The sequence below is a fragment of the Dipteris shenzhenensis genome, chromosome 9 (genome assembly GCF_047967505.1).
Source record: "Dipteris shenzhenensis isolate YYH24624 ecotype China chromosome 9, Dip_SZ_1.0, whole genome shotgun sequence".
Taxonomy (NCBI): Eukaryota; Viridiplantae; Streptophyta; class Polypodiopsida; order Gleicheniales; family Dipteridaceae; genus Dipteris; species Dipteris shenzhenensis.
The window spans coordinates 26,527,279-26,536,010 of NC_141604.1; positions in this window are offsets into that span (position 1 = coordinate 26,527,279).

Here is an 8,732-nt window from a genome sequence, read left to right on the forward strand (position 1 = left end):
GGAGGTGGTTGATTAGTTGCTTATAATTATTCACTCACAAATTTGAAAGGAAAAAGATATTATGTACATAAAATACTTACTCGGAGCATCTTGTGCCAATCATGAGATTTCAAGCCATATAATTGCTCTACACCTCTTTTCTTGCTCTTTGTAAAGGCTCCCTTCAAACACCTCATGCATCCAGTGGGAGTACAAATTGTAGTAATAGCACGCTTCACTGCAGCCATCTCTAGCTTTGATAACCCCCACAGTGCACGAGGTAAAATAACATGCCCATTTGGTCTCTCTTGTGGCCAAACTTCACGCATCCTCCCTATGGTACGTAGATCCTTCCTTATGCCTACAGAATCTCGTGTCCCATTCAAATGCTCCCAAATGGTAGATGCCACATTCTTGAAGATATGCATGGGATCAAGCAAGTGATTGATCTTGAGGTGGGACCAATATGGTAAACGATAAAAGATGGAGTATCTAAACAAAAGCTGGTGTTAGCGGGCAATCTTTATTTTCAGCCAATATAGCACACAATAGTTACAAACCCTTACCGGCTCATGCCAAGTGGTGGAGGAGTCGTGGAACCATCCCAAAGTCTCATCCAATCTCCCGCGGTGAGTGATTGTGGGAGGACTTCATTCCAAGGGGAAACATATCTAGGATGATCAGGTGGAAGAAATCGATGGTGATTCTCATAGATGACCTTATTCAATGTGTCTGCTCGTGAGGCAACTAGCGAAGGACCACAAATAGGACATGCATGGTAACCCGATGTAGTGAGACCTGAACAATAGATGCAATTAAGAGTTGAAGGTGAGTTTAGGGTGCCACATCCTTTGCCTATTCATAATTAGAAGTGCAATGCTTACCTGAATACTCGCCATAGCCTGGGAAGTCATGCATCGTCCACATCAAGACTGCTTTGCAGTTGAAGTCTCGTGATGAGGGAGGCCTGCTCACATCATGCACCTCGATACCTCTCCAAAGTATCTCTAGGTCGTCAATCAAAGGCTCCAAATAAACATCACGATTTTTGACTTTATGTTTCCCTGGAATTAGAAGGGATAGCATAACATGTCCTTTCTTAATAGCCATAGAGGGTGGAAGGTTATAATTCACCAATATCAATGGCCATACACTGTAAGAGGTGCTTTTGAGACCAAATGGGTTCACACCGTTCAAACTCAATCGAAGTCTCAAGCTCCTAGGTTCTTCCTTGAAGCTTGGGCATGTGTCTTCAATATGCTTCCACGCAGGAGAGTCTACGAGAGTTCTCCACTTGCCATCGGTTGATCGATGGGAGGAATGCCATGACATGAGCTCTGCAATGGATTTGCACTTGAACATATGTTGGATGCAAGGGATTATGGAAAAATGTCACAAAACCTTACGAGGCACGTTCGAAGTTTTGAGATCTGCTCTATATCTTGCCTCTCCACAAGTAGGGCACTCTCTTGCATCCTTATGTAGTCCACGAAACAAAACGCAATCGTTGATGCATCTATGGATGCGCTTGTAATCTAATCCTCCAAGAGAGGTCACATGTTTCCTTGCCATATCTCTTGAGGTCGGTAATTTATTCTCCCTTGGAAGCATTTTACACAATAGCCTGCACGTGAAGACCATAAATGAGGAAAAGCATTCGAGTAATTGACCCAATAGCATAATTCACCATGTTTGCAAAATAGACTTTAAAGCTTACTTGAGTAATGCATTCAAACTTGCATTGCTCCATCCGTAGATGGTTTGCAAGTTTAGTAACTCAAGGGAGGCACGTAGAATAGAGAAAGTGCACCCCTCAAACAATGGAGTCAATGCTGCGGTAAAAAGATCGTCCTGCTCCATGCTATCATCCCTCCCTTCGATTGCTGGACATATAAATTCCCCACCATATCATCAAACACCTCCTCCTCCAGAGAGGGATATCCAAGTTGGTGAGAAAATCAGCTCAGGATCTATGGCACAGTTTTTAAAGTGCAGTTGGTAGGAGCTGCAGGGTTGCCATATTACGTGGAATATGCCAGAAAGAAGTACAAGGGCAATTCTGGGACACATACATGAGAAGCAAGGAGAGAACAATTCATGCAAATTTTACACCCAGTCCTTGTACATGTGATCACAACACCTAAGAAGAGCCACTGTGGACCATTGTAGCATACTTTAATGGCAATAGCTTGTTGCAGTTTCCACTATGAAATCCTATATAAAGTAAACTTTGAACTTTAATCATGATAAACTATATAAAGTAAACTTTAAAAGCATTTTCTATTTGCCATTAAAAAATAATTATATGTACTTTGATCACAAGCGCTCTCTCTCTCTCACACACACAATTAAAACTTATCTCAAAAGTCACTAAAGAAAAATGTTACCAAAGGCAATAAATTAAACTTTGCACATGCTTCTTCCTCACATCGTCGCATAGGATTCTATTGCATATGAGACAGAGAGGTATGCCAGTTGCCATGCTCTTGATCGATTGAACTTGGTCAAGAGCACAACAATTGGCATAACCAACTAGGAGCCTAAGTGATGGTGACAAGGAAGAATCAAAGCCGAAATCCTAAACACAAGATATTTACAATGCACAAGAAGACAATTCTTATCCAACCCTAAACCACAACCTGCACTCAAAAAACAAGAACACATTCAAAATACAATGAGACATTCAAAACCCTATTGCCATCATTGCCACAATTCACGACTCACTATCCTCATCATGTTCGTCATCAATGTCCTCATCTTCAGACCCATGTAGAAGGTCAATATTATTTCCTTCATCTTCATCAAATTCATCCTCTTCATCGCTATCCTCCTCGGATGTTGCACCATCCGTCCTAGTTTCATCCTATTCTTGGGGTTCTAGAATCTACAACGATGGGACTACTCTAGGTTGTATAGCATCTAGTAGGATATTGTAGGTCCATTTTGGAACTTTCTCCTCATATCCCACATCTCCTAATGTTTCTAGGATTTTATGATTGGCATAGATGTACACTAACTTCTCAGCTCGATCCTCTAGAAGTCCATTTTTTAAAGTACTAGCTTCACAAGCCATAGGTGGCAATCTATCTTGCATGCTAGTGTCCACACAAGGAGTTTTGGCATGGGAGCCTACAACACTTGTACTTCCGTCACCATGTATGCTTATAAACTCTACTCCACTTATACCTTGACTTTCCCAAATTGATCTTCTCTGTATTTTTCCAGAAGCTTGCAACTTCTCTGTCAAGGTGTGAGCTACTGCAGCAATTCTTGGGGCCGCACAATGCTGAATGCTCTCTCTTGAGTCACCAAGCAAGTTGCCCCTTATGCGAGGTGCTCCCCCAGACTTTTGTATTCCACAATACTTGCATTCGCACTCAACGTAGTCATGAACATTAATAACAAAGTCCCACTTTGGACCATGTGACTTACGTTTTTCCCCTTGTGCACATGGAACAACTCCTCGGGGGGGGTCACTATGTATAAACCCTCTATATCACGTGCGTTCAAGGCCTATATTTAAAATCCCTTATCTGTAAAAAATTTCATTAATAAAATATACCCCTTTTCTATACAAATCTGTAAATTTTTTTCAAAACTATTTTAAATAGTCCCTTATGTATATTTATTTCTGTAAATTTTAGAAATAAAAAAAATCCTTCTGTTGAACTCACGTGATAGGGTTACATATGATGAGTGACCCCCCCGAGAACAACTCTTTGAGAGGATTGTGACACCCACATAAATCCTCTCCCCATATCTTGGTTAACAACCTCACAAGGTGGATCAAGCATTGGGGTAGTACCCATTTTGATGATGAGATCCTCTTTTGCAACTCCTTCTTCAACACCGGGAACATTTTCAGACATATGAATACTAGCATGGGCATGACTCGATGCATCCACAGTTTGCCTAGTCAACTCATCTTGAACATTGTGGATGAGCATTTCCAATTGTGCATTTGTAGTCGCAACACATGCCCTATTTTGTCTCAAGTCATTGCCATCTTGTCTCCCCCTTCTCTCCATACCTAAGGCCCTTAGCTTAAGAGTAAAGACTACTCACTAACAATTGCATTCATTGGCACTCATGATTGTGGTCTGCAAGTTTCCCAAAATGCGAGGAGTCGGAGTATAGACCACCCTCAAGAACACACAAAAAACACTCGCATCCACTAGCCCTTGTGTTTGTGGTCTACAATTTTCCCAAGATGCAAGGAATCGGAGGAGCAAACCACACCCACAAGTATAATGAATGCTGACTCACTCTAACCCACTTAGCCTTACAACTATCCAATTCCAAATCGTGGTTTACTTTTTTTCCCAACTTACGAAAAGGTTTATCGCAATATGAACCACAATTGGATTGAATGACGAGCCTCTATCGCCATTTCCACAAATATATAGCCTTGGGGCATGTGGGAAACTAGGAATCTATAACCCACAACACTGCTGTGCACAAGATACTATTGGCAGTAGTATTCACATTGACGATGGTAGTATTCACATTACTGGCGGTAATATTAATTATCTCGGTGGTGTATATTACCATCGATATTTACACCACCGGGATAATTAATATAATATTACCACCAGTAATGTGAATACTATCGCCAGTAGTATCTTGTGTACCGGTGGTAAATTTATCCAGTTTTTTAGTGATTTTTTCAGATAAACTACATGTTCATGTTGTTTTCATGCTACTTGGAAGAGTAATAAACGAATGCTAATAACCCATTAATGCAAACATGAAAATGTGAATGTAATCCTTGTTTCTTCTCTTTCTCTTCTGTTCAACACAACTCTTGTGTCCATCTCTTTTCTCTTTCTCTTCCTCTCAACATGGTATCAGAGCCTTGCTACGCTTGGCGTGACTGTGAGAATGAAGCAACATGATTTTTGTCAATATGACAAGGCAATCATTTACAGACCGTCCTTTCTAATCGTTTCGACTACTTGATCTCTAGGTTTTGACTTGATATGCAAAAGTTATCAAAGATGCATCGCAACTCCACGCTATGATTATAATTGATGAAAACAGCCCACGATCGCTTGTTCAAAGCATATGCATCGGTTATTTTGATCACTGACTAGATTACTATATGCCAATTTTAGGTAAGAACATTATGGTTTTTTGTTTTTGCTACCTGTTGTCAATAAACTGGTAGAAGAGTGTTTGGATAGGAAGATGAATGCCCATAACCAGAGAGGACTTGATCTAGGGCATGAGGATGGAAAAGGTTCATACTTTTATAAAATCAATAATATTTGAAGCAAAAGGAATGAAAAATTAGACTAAATGATAAGAAGCTTTCTGATACAATTCGCCCTCCCGCTTTTAGACTCCACCATTTGATCACATGCACTCAGTATTTGTGTTACCTTGGATTTAGCACACTAGCATATCATGCTTCACGTCCCCACATGGAGAAAAAGAGGCTCAATCACATAAAGCAAACTTCTTTGGCTACATGACTCCATAAAAATTTAGATGAAGAGAAGACCTAATGGCCACTAGCCATATCCATAAAAACCAAAAGTGCAAGATCATTGTTGCAAGTGTAGTCAATCTTTAGGGATGAACATCTTATCTAATCAATGCCAAGTAGAGTCTCAATCTTGTCATTAAGAGTAAGGGAGCTGCTTTTGTATTAATAATTATATACATTTCCACAGACCAAAAAGTTAATTCATAAAATCACTTGGACAAAAGGTTATCTACCATATGAGCTTTTTATTAGGTCATCGGTGAAAACAAGAGTTAATTAGTGCTTCAGCACTTGTGGTTTCATGCTGCTTTTACAAAAGTACAAGCCAATGATGCATCACATCTATTAAGCTAATTTTTATTTAGTGCATCCTTTACTGACCAGCTTCCTATTTAATGCATCGCTTGCTGAGTCTTTGTGTAAGTGCTTTGCTACTCAACATTCATAGAACATCCTTCAACGAATGAGCTCTGTCAATATCTATACTCACGTTCCTCACAAAACTTGATTGCTTTTCAGTGAGATGACGATGTTTTATTCCAAGATCACCAACCACTATGACATGTATACATTTATGTGCGAAAGCTTTTCTTTGGCTATTGGTATAGCAATAAATCAACTTCCTTTAATGTTGTACATGATTGGGAGCCATGATATCATCATACATCTATGTGTTAGAGCTTTTCCTTGCCTGTTGGTATAGAAATAAACCAACTTCCTTTATTGCTATACACGATTGGGAGCCATGATATCATCATAGTTTAGTACAATGCTTTGTCCTTGATATTCCACTTGCAAGGTTATGTTATTTGTATTCCACTACATTCATATGCTTGATGTTTTATTCGCAATGATAATACATGTATTATTATGTTCTGTTTGGCAAGTTTAGCTACAGCTTCAAGTTTTCATGATTCTTGATTAAAGAGACTTGCCAAATATTCTATATCAAGCTTTACTTCCAGAATGAGCTGATTGATTCAAAGTAGCTTTCAAAATGTTTTGTATTGTTTTGAAGGCTAGATTTTCTTCAATTATCTTATCCTTTACTTTTGATTTCCTAAATGTTTTGTGTTATTTTGAAGTTGAGAGTTACTTTCGATTATCTTATGATTTTGAAAGTAGGTTATCTTTCATCCTTTGTCAATCAAGCATGCCTATAGAACATCCATTTTATTTGATCTAGAGAAGGGTAAAGATTTGATATTGAGCTTTTCATTTATTTTATTGCTTGGAGGTTCTCCATCCTAAGAACTTTCTTGTCATTTTGAGCTGACTTGCTAATCATGTAGGTGTGATTGATATGCAAAAGAAAATGTGGATCTAATGTTTCTTTCTCTCCTATAAGCTTACATCTTGCTTGACTTGCTCGTCATGTATTCAACACTAGCTTCATTTTTGCAAGTTGGTCCATCCTATGGAAGAAAAGGACTTGCTGAATGTTTTGTATTGTTAACATGCTAACACGTTTTCTTTGAACATTTCTTTTCTATTTAGCTTTGATATCAATAATTCATGGATGCCTTACTTCACATATGCAAAGGCGCTTCTCACATGTTTCCTTGTCATTTTCAAGGCACTCGATTGTTTCCTGGTTGAGCTCATATGTTCTCTTGCATCACACTCAATTGTGTCTCTAAGTACATGCAGGTTTGCACAAGTGCTTGGATACAATCCAATGGAGTAAATGCACATTGCATGCTTACAAGATGAGTATATCTACTTTCTTTTTCATACTCATCTATAGTTCACCTTATATCTTCAAGCAAGCCATACTATTGTTTTTCCCTTTATGTGGTAAGGTATACTTATATGTCTTTCATGATGAACATATATGGCTAACTTATTGAGTACTCATTTGGACATGGTTATATTGCGTACTCGTTTGGACGTGGCAAGGTTCAACATCTTTCAGGTAAGAATAATTATGAACACATATGGCTAATTGCTTAAGTACTCATCTGGACATGGCATATGGCTAACTACTTGAGTACTCTTTTGGACATGGCAGATGGATTATTTTACTGAGTCCTCATTTGGATGTGACATATTTATCTAGCTTTCAAGATGAACACATGTGGATTATTTATCAAGTACTCATTGGACATGGCACATATGGATTACTTATTGAGTACTCATTTGGATGTGACACATGCTTATATGGCTTTCATGATGAATACATATAGATTACTTATTGAGTACTCATTTGGATGTGACACATACTTATATGGATTTCACGATAAACACATATGGATTACTTATTGAGTACTCATTTTGACGTGGCACCTATGGATTACTTATTGCGTACTTGTTTGGACGTGGCAAGGTTCAAGCTCTTTAAGGTGATAATATTTATGAACACATATGGATTACTTTTTGAGTACTTGTTTGGACATGGCACATATGGATTATTTATTAAGTACTCATTTGGACATGGATTACTATTGAGTACTCGTTTTCCTGGATATCCATTTTCTTAGTTACTTTCAAGTGTTCTTTGTAATCTCGGATGCTCACCTTCCCAGTTGTTCGGTACTTCTGGATGCGAAGAGGTGTTATTTCATTCCCGCTATGATTATGTAAGCTCTATCTAATCCACACTAGCTTGCCTCTTGTCATACGTATCCAGCTTATGCTCATTGTATTTCCAGTTGTTTGGTACTTTCGGATGCGAATAGGTTGTTATTTCATTCCCGCTGTGATTATGTAAGATGTGTCTAATTGACACCATCCTACCTCTTGTCATACATGCGTGGCTTATGCTCATTGTATTTCTGATTGTTCGGTACTTCCGGTTGCCCAGTCCTTTAGTACTTTTGGATGCCCAAGTGTTTGGTACTTCCAGATGTCTAGATGCTTGTTGTGTTTTTGGACTATTATTTCTTGATTTGTAGGGCAGGTGCTTGTACTACTCATCTTCAAGTGGGCCTTTATATTTTGTTGCTACGGCTTTCTTATACTACACAAGCGACATTTCAGCCCTAGCTTTGTGGAAATCTCAAATCGCCACTACTGCATACTCATCTTTGGAGTGGCCAAAGCAAAGTCCTCATACATTCATCCCTGGTACAATAGAAGAGGACACTTGAATATTTTCTATGTTCGTATACACTACATGAAACTACTCATTTTAGATGGATGAATTGTGCAAAACATGAAGGCATGATTAGGTTTGAGGAGGTTTGACTAGATTGAACTTGGAGATGACAAGCTCTCCTATTCAAATGAAGAGCTCAAACATCAAACTTGAAGATCTCAAGCCCTA